This window comes from Mus musculus, chromosome 7 (assembly GCF_000001635.26).
Source record: "Mus musculus strain C57BL/6J chromosome 7, GRCm38.p6 C57BL/6J".
In the NCBI taxonomy this organism is placed as follows: domain Eukaryota; kingdom Metazoa; phylum Chordata; class Mammalia; order Rodentia; family Muridae; genus Mus; species Mus musculus.
The window spans coordinates 59430943-59451380 of record NC_000073.6 but is presented as its reverse complement, the minus strand read 5'-3'; the positions used below and the strand labels follow the sequence as shown (position 1 = coordinate 59451380).

General features: G+C 44.7%; 1 long non-coding RNA gene and 11 other non-coding genes across 12 annotated transcripts in view; all 12 read left to right on the top strand.

The window, feature by feature from the left end:
• The window catches only part of Snhg14 (small nucleolar RNA host gene 14), a 1177441-nt gene that overhangs the window by 998797 nt on the left and 158206 nt on the right, over positions 1-20438 (top strand). The window contains exons 115-126 of the long non-coding RNA NR_146211.1: positions 3-125; positions 506-551; positions 1875-1997; positions 2378-2423; positions 3744-3866; positions 4247-4292; positions 7487-7609; positions 8014-8035; positions 13099-13221; positions 13626-13647; positions 16841-16963; positions 18711-18833. This is a non-coding gene — a long non-coding RNA (small nucleolar RNA host gene 14). The remainder of the gene's footprint in view (positions 1-2; positions 126-505; positions 552-1874; positions 1998-2377; positions 2424-3743; positions 3867-4246; positions 4293-7486; positions 7610-8013; positions 8036-13098; positions 13222-13625; positions 13648-16840; positions 16964-18710; positions 18834-20438) is intronic.
• On the top strand, positions 188-266 carry Gm25874. Its single transcript, XR_003947060.1, has one exon. It is a non-coding gene; the product is annotated as a small nucleolar RNA SNORD115 (small nucleolar RNA).
• Positions 2060-2138, top strand: Gm23076. The gene has a single exon (XR_003947054.1). It is a non-coding gene; the product is annotated as a small nucleolar RNA SNORD115 (small nucleolar RNA).
• On the top strand, positions 3929-4007 carry Gm22111. Its single transcript, XR_003946996.1, has one exon. It is a non-coding gene; the product is annotated as a small nucleolar RNA SNORD115 (small nucleolar RNA).
• Gm24566 lies at positions 5800-5878 on the top strand. The gene has a single exon (XR_003946995.1). It is a non-coding gene; the product is annotated as a small nucleolar RNA SNORD115 (small nucleolar RNA).
• On the top strand, positions 7672-7750 carry Gm24639. The gene has a single exon (XR_003947053.1). It is a non-coding gene; the product is annotated as a small nucleolar RNA SNORD115 (small nucleolar RNA).
• Positions 9541-9619, top strand: Gm22393. Its single transcript, XR_003946994.1, has one exon. It is a non-coding gene; the product is annotated as a small nucleolar RNA SNORD115 (small nucleolar RNA).
• Gm23687 lies at positions 11412-11490 on the top strand. The gene has a single exon (XR_003946993.1). It is a non-coding gene; the product is annotated as a small nucleolar RNA SNORD115 (small nucleolar RNA).
• Positions 13284-13362, top strand: Gm24418. The gene has a single exon (XR_003947052.1). It is a non-coding gene; the product is annotated as a small nucleolar RNA SNORD115 (small nucleolar RNA).
• On the top strand, positions 15154-15232 carry Gm25120. The gene has a single exon (XR_003947038.1). It is a non-coding gene; the product is annotated as a small nucleolar RNA SNORD115 (small nucleolar RNA).
• Positions 17026-17104, top strand: Gm23471. The gene has a single exon (XR_003946989.1). It is a non-coding gene; the product is annotated as a small nucleolar RNA SNORD115 (small nucleolar RNA).
• On the top strand, positions 18896-18974 carry Gm26389. The gene has a single exon (XR_003946992.1). It is a non-coding gene; the product is annotated as a small nucleolar RNA SNORD115 (small nucleolar RNA).

Sequence of the window (20438 nt, the reverse complement as noted above, 5' to 3'; positions counted from 1 at the left end):
AGGGAAGACATTCTTCCAAGTATCAAGAAAGAGAGCCCTTGCTTCCCTGGAAGACATTTCGTCCCAGCAATCACTCTCCAGTTCCATGTGACCATTCCTACTCTGAGCCAGTTTTGGAAAGGAAGGTAAGTGGTTGGATTTGATTAGGTGATATCCAAGTAGAGGTAGCCGAATTCTGTCTAGGACTGGGTCAATGATGAAAACCCAATGTCATGAAGAAAAGTGATGACATAAAATTCATGCTCAATAGGATTACCCTGAGGCCCAACCAGGGTGACAGGGTTACAAGAGGTCCATTGACTCCTTGGGGGGCTCTTGGGTGACTTCCCTGAAGTCCTCAGATGCCCTTGCCCTGTTTCCCATGAGAGGAAATGTGGACATCTAGGGTGCACATTGGTTGGCAAACACTGCATGCCAACAGGCACCTAGTCCCACAATGGAACCTTGGGCATTTCTGCAAGGATCGCACCTTGCTCATGACAATGTCTTTTCTGTTGTTTTGCAGTCATCTCACATGCCACCTTGGAAGGCAGAGAAACACAGATAATCAGGTAAGTGGTCAGAACATGGTAAAGCCTCCACATCCAGGTGACCTCCCCCTTCATGATTTGGCTTTCAATTCTCAGCCAGTCGGTCCTTTTGGAATTTGGGGATAACAAAATTGTATGCAAAGGTACCAAAGGAGCTCGATTTAGGCTATGTTCTCCGATGTACATCCCCTGGTTTGTAACATTTTAAGGAATGTGTTCAACTCCCTATAATTGTTTTTTCATAATTTTGACCTACTTATCATGGAGAGAGGAGGATGACATTTTTTGAATATTGGCATCTCATACTTTGATGCTTACAATTCCATGGCAAATAACTACAGGAGGACAACACTGGCCTCCAGGGCCTTATGGGACTCTTCCTTTCCCTTGACAGGGGAGGCCCATGTGACAGAGCCTTTCTTAGGGCAAAAAAAGGATTCTATGATATCCAAAAAGGCTGTCCTCCCCAGGATGGGTTCATAAAGGGCAATCACTCTAGCAGATATTCCAAAGATCTCACCCCAGAGACAATTTACCCATGTGGAAAGGGTGAGATATTAATTTTTACCTTGGTGCCCACCACATTCCAAATTTCCTTCATTTTATCATTTGGGGCACTTACTGAACCTCACTGCAGAATCACTGAGGAAAAAAAGCTCTACACATTAGTTTGATACAGGGTAAGGCCAGGTGTTTAAAGAACCTAATTCCACTTTGATTCATAACACCAAGCCCTGACTTGAGTCCAGCAACAGTGGTTACTCTCAAGTTTTACAGCAGGGCAACCCATAACACCTTGACACAAATGGACCCATGTATAGACATGGGTTCTCTGGCCTGGGCCAGGATTCTCGGGAGATTTTCAGGAATCACCTGTCACGTTGAGTCGGGCCTTACAACATAGACCTTACAGAGGTCTGATGCCACATTTGCACTTTGAGCAAAAACACACAGTTACTTTAATCACCCTCGAAATACCTATCTGTAGTTGTTTTATTCAATTATTTTTTTGTCCTATCCATAGAACTTGAGCAGCTCATCTTGAGTGTTGATACCTACAAAATTGTGAGGCTAAGGTCACAAGGGATGTGGCTGTTGCTTCGAGAGGAAGCAGTAAATCTTTATTGGAATTCCAGGGATCCTTTGCGTGCCCTCTGATGTTTCTGTATGGTAGCCAGGAAGACTTGTGTGTGCTGGGCTGGTAGTAATACAAGAGGTAACCCCAGGACAGTTTCTGCACAATGAACTTGTGCCAGTAGAGCTCCAGAAAAATGTCTCTCTCCTCTGACCTTTATTTAAAGAAGGGACAACAAGCGCCTTGACTTCTTTCCCTTTCCTCCATAGGGAAGACATTCTTCCAAGTATCAAGAAAGGGAGCCCTTGCTTCCATGGAAGATATTTCCTCCCAACAATCCCTCTCCAGTTCAATGTGACCATTCCTACTCTGAGCCAGTTTTGGAAAGGAAGGTAAGTTGTTGGATTAGGTTAGGTGATATCCAAGTAGGGGTAGCCGAATTCTGTCTAGGACTGGGTCAATGATGACAACCCAATGTCATGAAGAAAGTTGATGACATAAAATTCATGCTCAATAGGATTACACTGAGCCCCAACCAGGGCGACAGAGTCACAAGAGGTCCGTTGACTCCTTGGGGGGCTCTTGGGTGACTTCCCTGAAGTCCTCAGATGCTCTTGCCCTGTTTCCCATGAGAGGAAATATGGATATCTAGGGTGCACATTGGTTGGCAAACACTGCATGCCAACAAGCACCTAGTCCCACAATGGAACCTTGGGCATTTCTGCAAGGATCGCACCTTGCTCATGACAATGTCTTTTCTGGTGTTTTGCAGTCATCTCACATGCCACCTTGGAAGGCAGAGAAACACAGATAATCAGGTAAGTGGTCAGAACATGGTAAAGCCTCCACATCCAGGTGACCTCCCCCTTCATGATTTGGCTTTCAATTCTCAGACAGTCTGTCCTTTTGGAATTAGGGATAACAAAATGGTATGCAACGGTACCAAAGGAGCTTGATAGAGGCTATGTTTTCCGAAGTACATCCCCTGGTTTGTAACATTTTAAGGAATTTGTTCAACTCCCGACAATTGTTTTTTCATAATTTTGACCTACATCTCATTGAGAGAGGAGGATGACATTTTTGAATATTGGCACCTCATACTTTGATGCTTACAATTCCACTGGAAATAGCTTCAGGAGGACAACACTGGCCTCCAGGGCCTTATGGGTCTCTTCCTTTCCCTTGACAGGGGAGGCCCAAGAGACAGAGCGTTTCTTAGGGCAAAAAAAGGATTCTATGATATCCAAAAAGGCTGTCCTCCCCAGGATGGGTTCATAAAGGGCACTCCCTCTAGCAGTTATTCCAAAGATCTCACCCCAGAGACAATTTACCCATGTCGAAAGGGTGAAATATTCATTTTTACCTTGGTGCCCACCACATTCCAAATTTCCTTCATGGTGTCATTTAGGGCACTTACTGAACCTCACTGCAGAATCACTGAGGAAAAAAAGCTCTACACATTAGTTTGATACAGGGTAAGGCCAGGTGTTTAAAGAACGAAATTCCACTTTGATTCATAACACCAAGGCCTGACTTGAGTCCAGCAACAGTGGTTACCCTCACGTTTTACAGCATGGCAACCCATAACACCTTGACACAAATGGACCCATGTATAGACATGGGTTCTGTGGCCTGGGCCAGATTTCTCGGGAGATTTTCAGGAATCACCTGTCACGTTGAGTCGGGCCTTACAACATAGACCTTACAGAGGTCTGATGCCACATTTGCACTTTGAGCAAAAACACACAGTTACTTTAATCACCCTCGAAATACCTATCTGTAGTTGTTTTATTCAATTATTTTTTTGTCCTATCCATAGAACTTGGGCAGCTCAACTTGAGTGTTGATACTACAACTTTGTGAGGCTAAGGTCACCTGTGATGTGGCTGTTGCTTCGAGAGGAAGCAGTAAATCTTTATTGGAATTCCAGGGATCCTTTGTGTGTCCACTGATGTTTCTATATGGTAGCCAGGAAGACTTGTGTGTGCTGGGCTGGTAGTAATACAAGAGGTAACCCCAGGACAGTTTCTCCACAATGAAGTTGTGCCAATAGAGCTCCAGAAATATGTCTCTCTCCTCTGACCTTTATTTAAAAAAGGGACAACAAGCGCCTTGACTTCTTTCCCTTTCCTCCTTAGGGAAGACATTCTTCCAAGTATCAAGAGAGGGAGCCCTTGCTTCCCTGGAAGACATTTCGTCCCAGCAATCACTCTCCAGTTCCATGTGACCATTCCTACTCTGAGCCAGTTTTGGAAAGGAAGGTAAGTGGTTGGATTTGATTAGGTGATATCCAAGTAGAGGTAGCCGAATTCTGTCTAGGACTGGGTCAATGATGAAAACCCAATGTCATGAAGAAAAGTGATGACATAAAATTCATGCTCAATAGGATTACGCTGAGGCCCAACCAGGGCGACAGGGTTACAAGAGGTCCATTGACTCCTTGGGGGGCTCTTGGGTGACTTCCCTGAAGTCCTCAGATGCCCTTGCCCTGTTTCCCATGAGAGGAAATGTGGACATCTAGGGTGCACATTGGTTGGCAAACACTGCATGCCAACAAGCACCTAGTCCCACAATGGAACCTTGGGCATTTCTGCAAGGATCGCACCTTGCTCATGACAATGTCTTTTCTGGTGTTTTGCAGTCATCTCACATGCCACCTTGGAAGGCAGAGAAACACAGATAATCAGGTAAGTGGTCAGAACATGGTAAAGCCTCCACATCCAGGTGACCTCCCCCTTCATGATTTCGCTTTCAATTCTCGGCCAGTCGGTCCTTTTGGAATTTGGGGATAACAAAATGGTATGCAAAGGTACCAAAGGAGCTCGATTTAGGCTATGTTCTCCGATGTACATCCCCTGGTTTGTAACGATTTAAGGAATGTGTTCAACTCCCTATAATTGTTTTTTCATAATTTTGACCTACTTCTCATGGAGAGAGGAGGATGACATTTTTTGAATATTGGCATCTCATACTTTGATGCTTACAATTCCATGGCAAATAACTACAGGAGGACAACACTGGCCTCCAGGGCCTTATGGGACTCTTCCTTTCCCTTGACAGGGGAGGCCCATGTGACAGAGCCTTTCTTAGGGCAAAAAAAGGATTCTATGATATCCAAAAAGGCTGTCCTCCCCAGGATGGGTTCATAAAGGGCAATCACTCTAGCAGATATTCCAAAGATCTCACCCCAGAGACAATTTACCCATGTGGAAAGGGTGAGATATTAATTTTTACCTTGGTGCCCACCACATTCCAAATTTCCTTCATGGTATCATTTGGGGCACTTACTGAACCTCACTGCAGAATCACTGAGGAAAAAAAGCTCTACACATTAGTTTGATACAGGGTAAGGCCAGGTGTTTAAAGAACCTAATTCCACTTTGATTCATAACACCAAGCCCTGACTTGAGTCCAGGAACAGTGGTTACTCTCAAGTTTTACAGCAGGGCAACCCATAACACCTTGACACAAATGGACCCATGTATAGACATGGGTTCTCTGGCCTGGGCCAGGATTCTCGGGAGATTTTCAGGAATCACCTGTCACGTTGAGTCGGGCCTTACAACATAGACCTTACAGAGGTCTGATGCCACATTTGCACTTTGAGCAAAAACACACAGTTACTTTAATCACCCTCGAAATACCTATCTGTAGTTGTTTTATTCAATTATTTTTTTGTCCTATCCATAGAACTTGGGCAGCTCAACTTGAGTGTTGATACTACAACTTTGTGAGGCTAAGGTCACATGTGATGTGGCTGTTGCTTCGAGAGGAAGCAGTAAATCTTTATTGGAATTCCAGGGATCCTTTGTGTGTCCACTGATGTTTCTATATGGTAGCCAGGAAGACTTGTGTGTGCTGGGCTGGTAGTAATACAAGAGGTAACCCCAGGACAGTTTCTCCACAATGAAGTTGTGCCAATAGAGCTCCAGAAATATGTCTCTCTCCTCTGACCTTTATTTAAAAAAGGGACAACAAGCGCCTTGACTTCTTTCCCTTTCCTCCTTAGGGAAGACATTCTTCCAAGTATCAAGAGAGGGAGCCCTTGCTTCCCTGGAAGACATTTCGTCCCAGCAATCACTCTCCAGTTCCATGTGACCATTCCTACTCTGAGCCAGTTTTGGAAAGGAAGGTAAGTGGTTGGATTTGATTAGGTGATATCCAAGTAGAGGTAGCCGAATTCTGTCTAGGACTGGGTCAATGATGAAAACCCAATGTCATGAAGAAAAGTGATGACATAAAATTCATGCTCAATAGGATTACGCTGAGGCCCAACCAGGGCGACAGGGTTACAAGAGGTCCATTGACTCCTTGGGGGGCTCTTGGGTGACTTCCCTGAAGTCCTCAGATGCCCTTGCCCTGTTTCCCATGAGAGGAAATGTGGACATCTAGGGTGCACATTGGTTGGCAAACACTGCATGCCAACAAGCACCTAGTCCCACAATGGAACCTTGGGCATTTCTGCAAGGATCGCACCTTGCTCATGACAATGTCTTTTCTGGTGTTTTGCAGTCATCTCACATGCCACCTTGGAAGGCAGAGAAACACAGATAATCAGGTAAGTGGTCAGAACATGGTAAAGCCTCCACATCCAGGTGACCTCCCCCTTCATGATTTCGCTTTCAATTCTCGGCCAGTCGGTCCTTTTGGAATTTGGGGATAACAAAATGGTATGCAAAGGTACCAAAGGAGCTCGATTTAGGCTATGTTCTCCGATGTACATCCCCTGGTTTGTAACGTTTTAAGGAATGTGTTCAACTCCCTATAATTGTTTTTTCATAATTTTGACCTACTTCTCATGGAGAGAGGAGGATGACATTTTTTGAATATTGGCATCTCATACTTTGATGCTTACAATTCCATGGCAAATAACTACAGGAGGACAACACTGGCCTCCAGGGCCTTATGGGACTCTTCCTTTCCCTTGACAGGGGAGGCCCATGTGACAGAGCCTTTCGTAGGGCAAAAAAAGGATTCTATGATATCCAAAAAGGCTGTCCTCCCCAGGATGGGTTCATAAAGGGCAATCACTCTAGCAGATATTCCAAAGATCTCACCCCAGAGACAATTTACCCATGTGGAAAGGGTGAGATATTAATTTTTACCTTGGTGCCCACCACATTCCAAATTTCCTTCATGGTATCATTTGGGGCACTTACTGAACCTCACTGCAGAATCACTGAGGAAAAAAAGCTCTACACATTAGTTTGATACAGGGTAAGGCCAGGTGTTTAAAGAACCTAATTCCACTTTGATTCATAACACCAAGCCCTGACTTGAGTCCAGCAACAGTGGTTACTCTCAAGTTTTACAGCAGGGCAACCCATAACACCTTGACACAAATGGACCCATGTATAGACATGGGTTCTCTGGCCTGGGCCAGGATTCTCGGGAGATTTTCAGGAATCACCTGTCACGTTGAGTCGGGCCTTACAACATAGACCTTACAGAGGTCTGATGCCACATTTGCACTTTGAGCAAAAACACACAGTTACTTTAATCACCCTCGAAATACCTATCTGTAGTTGTTTTATTCAATTATTTTTTTGTCCTATCCATAGAACTTGAGCAGCTCATCTTGAGTGTTGATACCTACAAAATTGTGAGGCTAAGGTCACAAGGGATGTGGCTGTTGCTTCGAGAGGAAGCAGTAAATCTTTATTGGAATTCCAGGGATCCTTTGCGTGCCCTCTGATGTTTCTGTATGGTAGCCAGGAAGACTTGTGTGTGCTGGGCTGGTAGTAATACAAGAGGTAACCCCAGGACAGTTTCTGCACAATGAACTTGTGCCAGTAGAGCTCCAGAAAAATGTCTCTCTCCTCTGACCTTTATTTAAAGAAGGGACAACAAGCGCCTTGACTTCTTTCCCTTTCCTCCATAGGGAAGACATTCTTCCAAGTATCAAGAAAGGGAGCCCTTGCTTCCATGGAAGATATTTCCTACCAACAATCCCTCTCCAGTTCCATGTGACCATTCCTACTCTGAGCCAGTTTTGGAAAGGAAGGTAAGTTGTTGGATTAGGTTAGGTGATATCCAAGTAGAGGTAGCCGAATTCTGTCTAGGACTGGGTCAATGATGACAACCCAATGTCATGAAGAAAGTTGATGACATAAAATTCATGCTCAATAGGATTACACTGAGCCCCAACCAGGGCGACAGAGTCACAAGAGGTCCGTTGACTCCTTGGGGGGCTCTTGGGTGACTTCCCTGAAGTCCTCAGATGCTCTTGCCCTGTTTCCCATGAGAGGAAATATGGATATCTAGGGTGCACATTGGTTGGCAAACACTGCATGCCAACAAGCACCTAGTCCCACAATGGAACCTTGGGCATTTCTGCAAGGATCGCACCTTGCTCATGACAATGTCTTTTCTGGTGTTTTGCAATCATCTCACATGCCACCTTGGAAGGCAGAGAAACACAGATAATCAGGTAAGTGGTCAGAACATGGTAAAGCCTCCACATCCAGGTGACCTCCCCCTTCATGATTTGGCTTTCAATTCTCAGACAGTCTGTCCTTTTGGAATTAGGGATAACAAAATGGTATGCAACGGTACCAAAGGAGCTTGATAGAGGCTATGTTTTCCGAAGTACATCCCCTGGTTTGTAACATTTTAAGGAATTTGTTCAACTCCCGACAATTGTTTTTTCATAATTTTGACCTACATCTCATTGAGAGAGGAGGATGACATTTTTGAATATTGGCACCTCATACTTTGATGCTTACAATTCCACTGGAAATAGCTTCAGGAGGACAACACTGGCCTCCAGGGCCTTATGGGTCTCTTCCTTTCCCTTGACAGGGGAGGCCCAAGAGACAGAGCGTTTCTTAGGGCAAAAAAAGGATTCTATGATATCCAAAAAGGCTGTCCTCCCCAGGATGGGTTCATAAAGGGCACTCCCTCTAGCAGTTATTCCAAAGATCTCACCCCAGAGACAATTTACCCATGTCGAAAGGGTGAAATATTCATTTTTACCTTGGTGCCCACCACATTCCAAATTTCCTTCATGGTGTCATTTAGGGCACTTACTGAACCTCACTGCAGAATCACTGAGGAAAAAAAGCTCTACACATTAGTTTGATACAGGGTAAGGCCAGGTGTTTAAAGAACGAAATTCCACTTTGATTCATAACACCAAGGCCTGATTTGAATCCAGCAACAGTGGTTACCCTCACGTTTTACAGCATGGCAACCCATAACACCTTGACACAAATGGACCCATGTATAGACATGGGTTCTGTGGCCTGGGCCAGATTTCTCGGGAGATTTTCAGGAATCACCTGTCACGTTGAGTCGGGCCTTACAACATAGACCTTACAGAGGTCTGATGCCACATTTGCACTTTGAGCAAAAACACACAGTTACTTTAATCACCCTCGAAATACCTATCTGTAGTTGTTTTATTCAATTATTTTTTTGTCCTATCCATAGAACTTGGGCAGCTCAACTTGAGTGTTGATACTACAACTTTGTGAGGCTAAGGTCACCTGTGATGTGGCTGTTGCTTCGAGAGGAAGCAGTAAATCTTTATTGGAATTCCAGGGATCCTTTGTGTGTCCACTGATGTTTCTATATGGTAGCCAGGAAGACTTGTGTGTGCTGGGCTGGTAGTAATACAAGAGGTAACCCCAGGACAGTTTCTCCACAATGAAGTTGTGCCAATAGAGCTCCAGAAATATGTCTCTCTCCTCTGACCTTTATTTAAAAAAGGGACAACAAGCGCCTTGACTTCTTTCCCTTTCCTCCTTAGGGAAGACATTCTTCCAAGTATCAAGAGAGGGAGCCCTTGCTTCCCTGGAAGACATTTCGTCCCAGCAATCACTCTCCAGTTCCATGTGACCATTCCTACTCTGAGCCAGTTTTGGAAAGGAAGGTAAGTGGTTGGATTTGATTAGGTGATATCCAAGTAGAGGTAGCCGAATTCTGTCTAGGACTGGGTCAATGATGAAAACCCAATGTCATGAAGAAAAGTGATGACATAAAATTCATGCTCAATAGGATTACGCTGAGGCCCAACCAGGGCGACAGGGTTACAAGAGGTCCATTGACTCCTTGGGGGGCTCTTGGGTGACTTCCCTGAAGTCCTCAGATGCCCTTGCCCTGTTTCCCATGAGAGGAAATGTGGACATCTAGGGTGCACATTGGTTGGCAAACACTGCATGCCAACAAGCACCTAGTCCCACAATGGAACCTTGGGCATTTCTGCAAGGATCGCACCTTGCTCATGACAATGTCTTTTCTGGTGTTTTGCAGTCATCTCACATGCCACCTTGGAAGGCAGAGAAACACAGATAATCAGGTAAGTGGTCAGAACATGGTAAAGCCTCCACATCCAGGTGACCTCCCCCTTCATGATTTCGCTTTCAATTCTCGGCCAGTCGGTCCTTTTGGAATTTGGGGATAACAAAATGGTATGCAAAGGTACCAAAGGAGCTCGATTTAGGCTATGTTCTCCGATGTACATCCCCTGGTTTGTAACGATTTAAGGAATGTGTTCAACTCCCTATAATTGTTTTTTCATAATTTTGACCTACTTCTCATGGAGAGAGGAGGATGACATTTTTTGAATATTGGCATCTCATACTTTGATGCTTACAATTCCATGGCAAATAACTACAGGAGGACAACACTGGCCTCCAGGGCCTTATGGGACTCTTCCTTTCCCTTGACAGGGGAGGCCCATGTGACAGAGCCTTTCTTAGGGCAAAAAAAGGATTCTATGATATCCAAAAAGGCTGTCCTCCCCAGGATGGGTTCATAAAGGGCAATCACTCTAGCAGATATTCCAAAGATCTCACCCCAGAGACAATTTACCCATGTGGAAAGGGTGAGATATTAATTTTTACCTTGGTGCCCACCACATTCCAAATTTCCTTCATGGTATCATTTGGGGCACTTACTGAACCTCACTGCAGAATCACTGAGGAAAAAAAGCTCTACACATTAGTTTGATACAGGGTAAGGCCAGGTGTTTAAAGAACCTAATTCCACTTTGATTCATAACACCAAGCCCTGACTTGAGTCCAGGAACAGTGGTTACTCTCAAGTTTTACAGCAGGGCAACCCATAACACCTTGACACAAATGGACCCATGTATAGACATGGGTTCTCTGGCCTGGGCCAGGATTCTCGGGAGATTTTCAGGAATCACCTGTCACGTTGAGTCGGGCCTTACAACATAGACCTTACAGAGGTCTGATGCCACATTTGCACTTTGAGCAAAAACACACAGTTACTTTAATCACCCTCGAAATACCTATCTGTAGTTGTTTTATTCAATTATTTTTTTGTCCTATCCATAGAACTTGGGCAGCTCAACTTGAGTGTTGATACTACAACTTTGTGAGGCTAAGGTCACATGTGATGTGGCTGTTGCTTCGAGAGGAAGCAGTAAATCTTTATTGGAATTCCAGGGATCCTTTGTGTGTCCACTGATGTTTCTATATGGTAGCCAGGAAGACTTGTGTGTGCTGGGCTGGTAGTAATACAAGAGGTAACCCCAGGACAGTTTCTCCACAATGAAGTTGTGCCAATAGAGCTCCAGAAATATGTCTCTCTCCTCTGACCTTTATTTAAAAAAGGGACAACAAGCGCCTTGACTTCTTTCCCTTTCCTCCTTAGGGAAGACATTCTTCCAAGTATCAAGAGAGGGAGCCCTTGCTTCCCTGGAAGACATTTCGTCCCAGCAATCACTCTCCAGTTCCATGTGACCATTCCTACTCTGAGCCAGTTTTGGAAAGGAAGGTAAGTGGTTGGATTTGATTAGGTGATATCCAAGTAGAGGTAGCCGAATTCTGTCTAGGACTGGGTCAATGATGAAAACCCAATGTCATGAAGAAAAGTGATGACATAAAATTCATGCTCAATAGGATTACGCTGAGGCCCAACCAGGGCGACAGGGTTACAAGAGGTCCATTGACTCCTTGGGGGGCTCTTGGGTGACTTCCCTGAAGTCCTCAGATGCCCTTGCCCTGTTTCCCATGAGAGGAAATGTGGACATCTAGGGTGCACATTGGTTGGCAAACACTGCATGCCAACAAGCACCTAGTCCCACAATGGAACCTTGGGCATTTCTGCAAGGATCGCACCTTGCTCATGACAATGTCTTTTCTGGTGTTTTGCAGTCATCTCACATGCCACCTTGGAAGGCAGAGAAACACAGATAATCAGGTAAGTGGTCAGAACATGGTAAAGCCTCCACATCCAGGTGACCTCCCCCTTCATGATTTCGCTTTCAATTCTCGGCCAGTCGGTCCTTTTGGAATTTGGGGATAACAAAATGGTATGCAAAGGTACCAAAGGAGCTCGATTTAGGCTATGTTCTCCGATGTACATCCCCTGGTTTGTAACGTTTTAAGGAATGTGTTCAACTCCCTATAATTGTTTTTTCATAATTTTGACCTACTTCTCATGGAGAGAGGAGGATGACATTTTTTGAATATTGGCATCTCATACTTTGATGCTTACAATTCCATGGCAAATAACTACAGGAGGACAACACTGGCCTCCAGGGCCTTATGGGACTCTTCCTTTCCCTTGACAGGGGAGGCCCATGTGACAGAGCCTTTCGTAGGGCAAAAAAAGGATTCTATGATATCCAAAAAGGCTGTCCTCCCCAGGATGGGTTCATAAAGGGCAATCACTCTAGCAGATATTCCAAAGATCTCACCCCAGAGACAATTTACCCATGTGGAAAGGGTGAGATATTAATTTTTACCTTGGTGCCCACCACATTCCAAATTTCCTTCATGGTATCATTTGGGGCACTTACTGAACCTCACTGCAGAATCACTGAGGAAAAAAAGCTCTACACATTAGTTTGATACAGGGTAAGGCCAGGTGTTTAAAGAACCTAATTCCACTTTGATTCATAACACCAAGCCCTGACTTGAGTCCAGCAACAGTGGTTACTCTCAAGTTTTACAGCAGGGCAACCCATAACACCTTGACACAAATGGACCCATGTATAGACATGGGTTCTCTGGCCTGGGCCAGGATTCTCGGGAGATTTTCAGGAATCACCTGTCACGTTGAGTCGGGCCTTACAACATAGACCTTACAGAGGTCTGATGCCACATTTGCACTTTGAGCAAAAACACACAGTTACTTTAATCACCCTCGAAATACCTATCTGTAGTTGTTTTATTCAATTATTTTTTTGTCCTATCCATAGAACTTGAGCAGCTCATCTTGAGTGTTGATACCTACAAAATTGTGAGGCTAAGGTCACAAGGGATGTGGCTGTTGCTTCGAGAGGAAGCAGTAAATCTTTATTGGAATTCCAGGGATCCTTTGCGTGCCCTCTGATGTTTCTGTATGGTAGCCAGGAAGACTTGTGTGTGCTGGGCTGGTAGTAATACAAGAGGTAACCCCAGGACAGTTTCTGCACAATGAACTTGTGCCAGTAGAGCTCCAGAAAAATGTCTCTCTCCTCTGACCTTTATTTAAAGAAGGGACAACAAGCGCCTTGACTTCTTTCCCTTTCCTCCATAGGGAAGACATTCTTCCAAGTATCAAGAAAGGGAGCCCTTGCTTCCATGGAAGATATTTCCTACCAACAATCCCTCTCCAGTTCCATGTGACCATTCCTACTCTGAGCCAGTTTTGGAAAGGAAGGTAAGTTGTTGGATTAGGTTAGGTGATATCCAAGTAGAGGTAGCCGAATTCTGTCTAGGACTGGGTCAATGATGACAACCCAATGTCATGAAGAAAGTTGATGACATAAAATTCATGCTCAATAGGATTACACTGAGCCCCAACCAGGGCGACAGAGTCACAAGAGGTCCGTTGACTCCTTGGGGGGCTCTTGGGTGACTTCCCTGAAGTCCTCAGATGCTCTTGCCCTGTTTCCCATGAGAGGAAATATGGATATCTAGGGTGCACATTGGTTGGCAAACACTGCATGCCAACAAGCACCTAGTCCCACAATGGAACCTTGGGCATTTCTGCAAGGATCGCACCTTGCTCATGACAATGTCTTTTCTGGTGTTTTGCAATCATCTCACATGCCACCTTGGAAGGCAGAGAAACACAGATAATCAGGTAAGTGGTCAGAACATGGTAAAGCCTCCACATCCAGGTGACCTCCCCCTTCATGATTTGGCTTTCAATTCTCAGCCAGTCTGTCCTTTTGGAATTAGGGATAACAAAATGGTATGCAACGGTACCAAAGGAGCTTGATAGAGGCTATGTTTTCCGAAGTACATCCCCTGGTTTGTAACATTTTAAGGAATGGGTTCAACTCCCGACAATTGTTTTTTCATAATTTTGACCTACTTCTCATTGAGAGAGGAGGATGACATTTTTTGAATATTGGCACCTCATACTTTGATGCTTACAATTCCATTGGAAATAGCTTCAGGAGGACAACACAGGCCTCCAGGGCCTTATGGGACTCTTCCTTTCCCTTGACAGGGGAGGCCCAAGAGACAGAGCGTTTCTTAGGGAAAAAGAAGGATTCTATGATATCCAAAAAGGCTGTCCTCCCCAGGATGGGTTCACAAAGGGCAATCCCTCTAGCAGTTATTCCAAAGATCTCACCTCAGAGACAATTTACCCATGTGGAAAGGGTGAAATATTCATTTTTACCTTGGTGCCCACCACATTCCAAATTTCCTTCATGGTGTCATTTAGGGCAGTTACTGAACCTCACTGCAAAATCACTGAAGAAAAAAAGCTCTACACATTAGTTTGATACAGGGTAAGGCCAGGTGTTTAAAGAACGAAATTCCACTTTGATTCATAACACCAAGGCCTGACTTGAGTCCAGCAACAGTGGTTACCCTCACGTTTTACAGCATGGCAACCCATAACACCTTGACACAAATGGACCCATGTATAGACATGGGTTCTGTGGCCTGGGCCAGGATTCTCGGGAGATTTTCAGGAATCACCTGTCAAGTTGAGTCGGGCCTTACAACATAGACCTTACAGAGGTCTGATGCCACATTTGCACTTTGAGCAAAAACACACAGTTACTTTAATCACCCTCGAAATACCTATCTGTAGTTGTTTTATTCAATTATTTTTTTGTCCTATCCATAGAACTTGGGCAGCTCAACTTGAGTGTTGATACTACAACTTTGTGAGGCTAAGGTCACATGTGATGTGGCTGTTGCTTCGAGAGGAAGCAGTAAATCTTTATTGGAATTCCAGGGATCCTTTGTGTGTCCACTGATGTTTCTATATGGTAGCCAGGAAGACTTGTGTGTGCTGGGCTGGTAGTAATACAAGAGGTAACCCCAGGACAGTTTCTCCACAATGAAGTTGTGCCAATAGAGCTCCAGAAATATGTCTCTCTCCTCTGACCTTTATTTAAAAAAGGGACAACAAGCGCCTTGACTTCTTTCCCTTTCCTCCTTAGGGAAGACATTCTTCCAAGTATCAAGAGAGGGAGCCCTTGCTTCCCTGGAAGACATTTCGTCCCAGCAATCCCTCTCCAGTTCCATGTGACCATTCCTACTCTGAGCCAGTTTTGGAAAGGAAGGTAAGTGGTTGGATTTGATTAGGTGATATCCAAGTAGAGGTAGCCGAATTCTGTCTAGGACTGGGTCAATGATGAAAACCCAATGTCATGAAGAAAAGTGATGACATAAAATTCATGCTTAATAGGATTACGCTGAGGCCCAACCAGGGCGACAGGGTTACAAGAGGTCCATTGACTCCTTGGGGGGCTCTTGGGTGACTTCCCTGAAGTCCTCAGATGCCCTTGCCCTGTTTCCCATGAGAGGAAATGTGGACATCTAGGGTGCACATTGGTTGGCAAACACTGCATGCCAACAAGCACCTAGTCCCACAATGGAACCTTGGGCATTTCTGCAAGGATCGCACCTTGCTCATGACAATGTCTTTTCTGTTGTTTTGCAGTCATCTCACATGCCACCTTGGAAGGCAGAGAAACACAGATAATCAGGTAAGTGGTCAGAACATGGTAAAGCCTCCACATCCAGGTGACCTCCCCCTTCATGATTTGGCTTTCAATTCTCAGCCAGTCGGTCCTTTTGGAATTTGGGGATAACAAAATGGTATGCAAAGGTACCAAAGGAGCTCGATTTAGGCTATGTTCTCCGATGTACATCCCCTGGTTTGTAACGTTTTAAGGAATGTGTTCAACTCCCTATAATTGTTTTTTCATAATTTTGACCTACTTCTCATGGAGAGAGGAGGATGACATTTTTTGAATATTGGCATCTCATACTTTGATGCTTACAATTCCATGGCAAATAACTACAGGAGGACAACACTGGCCTCCAGGGCCTTATGGGACTCTTCCTTTCCCTTGACAGGGGAGGCCCATGTGACAGAGCCTTTCTTAGGGCAAAAAAAGGATTCTTTGATATCCAAAAAGGCTGTCCTCCCCAGGATGGGTTCATAAAGGGCAATCCCTCTAGCAGATATTCCAAAGATCTCACCCCAGAGACAATTTACCCATGTGGAAAGGGTGAGATATTCATTTTTACCTTGGTGCCCACCACATTCCAAATTTCCTTCATGGTATCATTTGGGGCACTTACTGAACCTCACTGCAGAATCACTGAGGAAAAAAACCTCTACACATTAGGTTGATACGGGGTAAGGCCAGGTGTTTAAAGAACCTAATTCCACTTTGATTCATAACACCAAGCCCTGACTTGAGTCCAGCAACAGAGGTTACTCTCAAGTTTTACAGCAGGGCAACCCATAACACCTTGACAAAAATGGACCCATGTATAGACATGGGTTCTCTGGCCTGGGCCAGGATTCTCGGGAGATTTTCAGGAATCACCTGTCACGTTGAGTCGGGCCTTACAACATAGACCTTACAGAGGTCTGATGCCACATTTGCACTTTGAGCAAAAACACACAGTTACTTTAATCACCCTCGAAATACCTATCTGTAGTTGTTTTATTCAATTATTTTTTTGTCCTATCCATAGAACTTGAGCAGCTCATCTTGAGTGTTGATACCTACAAAATTGTGAGGCTAAGGTCACAAGGGATGTGGCTGTTGCTTCGAGAGGAAGCAGTAAATCTTTATTGGAATTCCAGGGATCCTTTGCGTGCCCTCTGATGTTTCTGTATGGTAGCCAGGAAGACTTGTGTGTGCTGGGCTGGTAGTAATACAAGAGGTAACCCCAGGACAGTTTCTGCACAATGAACTTGTGCCAGTAGAGCTCCAGAAAAATGTCTCTCTCCTCTGACCTTTATTTAAAGAAGGGACAACAAGCGCCTTGACTTCTTTCCCTTTCCTCCTTAGGGAAGACATTCTTCCAAGTATCAAGAAAGGGAGCTCTTGCTTCCATGGAAGATATTTCCTCCCAACAATCCCTCTCCAGTTCCATGTGACCATTCCTACTCTGAGCCAGTTCTGGAAAGGAAGGTAAGTGGTTGGATTAGGTTAGGTGATATCCAAGTAGAGGTAGCCGAATTCTGTCTAGGACTGGGTCAATGATGACAACCCAATGTCATGAAGAAAGTTGATGACATAAAATTCATGCTCAATAGGATTACGCTGAGGCCCAACCAGGGCGACAGAGTCACAAGAGGTCCGTTGACTCCTTGGGGGGCTCTTGGGTGACTTCCCTGAAGTCCTCAGATGCTCTTGCCCTGTTTCCCATGAGAGGAAATATAGATATCTAGGGTGCACATTGGTTGGCAAACACTGCATGCCAACAAGCACCTAGTCCCACAATGGAACCTTGGGCATTTCTGCAAGGATCGCACCTTGCTCATGACAATGTCTTTTCTGGTGTTTTGCAATCATCTCACATGCCACCTTGGAAGGCAGAGAAACACAGATAATCAGGTAAGTGGTCAGAACATGGTAAAGCCTCCACATCCAGGTGACTTCCCCCTTCATGATTTGGCTTTCAATTCTCAGCCAGTCTGTCCTTTTGGAATTAGGGATAACAAAATGGTATGCAACGGTACCAAAGGAGCTTGATAGAGGCTATGTTTTCCGAAGTACATCCCCTGGTTTGTAACATTTTAAGGAATGGGTTCAACTCCCGACAATTGTTTTTTCATAATTTTGACCTACTTCTCATTGAGAGAGGAGGATGACATTTTTTGAATATTGGCACCTCATACTTTGATGCTTACAATTCCATTGGAAATAGCTTCAGGAGGACAACACAGGCCTCCAGAGCCTTATGGGACTCTTCCTTTCCCTTGACAGGGGAGGCCCAAGTGATAGAGCCTTTCTTAGGGAAAAAAAAGGATTCTATGATATCCAAAAAGGCTGTCCTCCCCAGGATGGGTTCACAAAGGGCAATCCCTCTAGAAGTTATTCCAAAAATCTCACCTCAGAGACAATTTACCCATGTGGAAAGGGTGAAATATTCATTTTTACCTTGGTGCCCACCACATTCCAAATTTCCTTCATGGTGTCATTTAGGGCAATTACTGAACCTCACTGCAAAATCACTGAAGAAAAAAAGCTCTACACATTAGTTTGATACAGGGTAAGGCCAGGTGTTTAAAGAACGAAATTCCACTTTGATTCATAACACCAAGGCCTGACTTGAGTCCAGCAACAGTGGTTACCCTCACGTTTTACAGCATGGCAACCCATAACACCTTGACACAAATGGACCCATGTATAGACATGGGTTCTGTGGCCTGGGCCAGGATTCTCGGGAGATTTTCAGGAATCACCTGTCAAGTTGAGTCGGGCCTTACAACATAGACCTTACAGAGGTCTGATGCCACATTTGCACTTTGAGCAAAAACACACAGTTACTTTAATCACCCTCGAAATACCTATCTGTAGTTGTTTTATTCAATTATTTTTTTGTCCTATCCATAGAACTTGGGCAGCTCAACTTGAGTGTTGATACTACAAAATTGTGAGGCTAAAGTCACATGTGATGTGGCTGTTGTTTCGAGAGGAAGCAGTAAATCTTTATTGGAATTCCAGGGATCCTTTGTGTGTCCACTGATGTTTCTATATGGTAGCCAGGAAGACTTGTGTGTGCTGGGCTGGTAGTAATACAAGAGGTAACCCCAGGACAGTTTCTCCACAATGAAGTTGTGCCAATAGAGCTCCAGAAATATGTCTCTCTCCTCTGACCTTTATTTAAAAAAGGGACAACAAGCGCCTTGACTTCTTTCCCTTTCCTCCTTAGGGAAGACATTCTTCCAAGTATCAAGAAAGGGAGCCCTTGCTTCCCTGGAAGACATTTCGTCCCAGCAATCACTCTCCAGGTCCATGTGACCATTCCTACTCTGAGCCAGTTTTGGAAAGGAAGGTAAGTGGTTGGATTTGATTAGGTGATATCCAAGTAGAGGTAGCCGAATTCTGTCTAGGACTGGGTCAATGATGAAAACCCAATGTCATGAAGAAAAGTGATGACATAAAATTCATGCTCAATAGGATTACGCTGAGGCCCAACCAGGGCGACAGGGTTACAAGAGGTCCATTGACTCCTTGGGGGGCTCTTGGGTGACTTCCCTGAAGTCCTCAGATGCCCTTGCCCTGTTTCCCATGAGAGGAAATGTGGACATCTAGGGTGCACATTGGTTGGCAAACACTGCATGCCAACAAGCACCTAGTCCCCCAATGGAACCTTGGGCATTTCTGCAAGGATCGCACCTTGCTCATGACAATGTCTTTTCTGTTGTTTTGCAGTCATCTCACATGCCACCTTGGAAGGCAGAGAAACACAGATAATCAGGTAAGTGGTCAGAACATGGTAAAGCCTCCACATCCAGGTGACCTCCCCCTTCATGATTTGGCTTTCAATTCTCAGCCAGTCGGTCCTTTTGGAATTTGGGGATAACAAAATGGTATGCAAAGGTACCAAAGGAGCTCGATTTAGGCTATGTTCTCCGATGTACATCCCCTGGTTTGTAACGTTTTAAGGAATGTGTTCAACTCCCTATAATTGTTTTTTCATAATTTTGACCTACTTCTCATGGAGAGAGGAGGATGACATTTTTTGAATATTGGCATCTCATACTTTGATGCTTACAATTCCATGGCAAATAACTACAGGAGGACAACACTGGCCTCCAGGGCCTTATGGGACTCTTCCTTTCCCTTGACAGGGGAGGCCCATGTGACAGAGCCTTTCTTAGGGCAAAAAAAGGATTCTATGATATCCAAAAAGGCTGTCCTCCCCAGGATGGGTTCATAAAGGGCAATCCCTCTAGCAGATGTTCCAAAGATCTCACCCCAGAGACAATTTACCCATGTGGAAAGGGTGAGATATTAATTTTTACATTGGTGCCCACCACATTCCAAATTTCCTTCATGGTATCATTTGGGGCACTTACTGAACCTCACTGCAGAATCACTGAGGAAAAAAAGCTCTACACATTAGGTTGATACGGGGTAAGGCCAGGTGTTTAAAGAACCTAATTCCACTTTGATTCATAACACCAAGCCCTGACTTGAGTCCAGCAACAGTGGTTACTCTCAAGTTTTACAGCAGGGCAACCCATAACACCTTGACACAAATGGACCCATGTATAGACATGGGTTCTCTGGCCTGGGCCAGGATTCTCGGGAGATTTTCAGGAATCACCTGTCACGTTGAGTCGGGCCTTACAACATAGACCTTACAGAGGTCTGATGCCACATTTGCACTTTGAGCAAAAACACACAGTTACTTTAATCACCCTCGAAATACCTATCTGTAGTGGTTTTATTCAATTATTTTTTGTCCTATCCATAGAACTTGAGCAGCTCATCTTGAGTGTTGATACCTACAAAATTGTGAGGCTAAGGTCACTAGGGATGTGGCTGTTGCTTCGAGAGGAAGCAGTAAATCTTTATTGGAATTCCAGGGATCCTTTGCGTGCCCTCTGATGTTTCTGTATGGTAGCCAGGAAGACTTGAGTGTGCTGGGCTG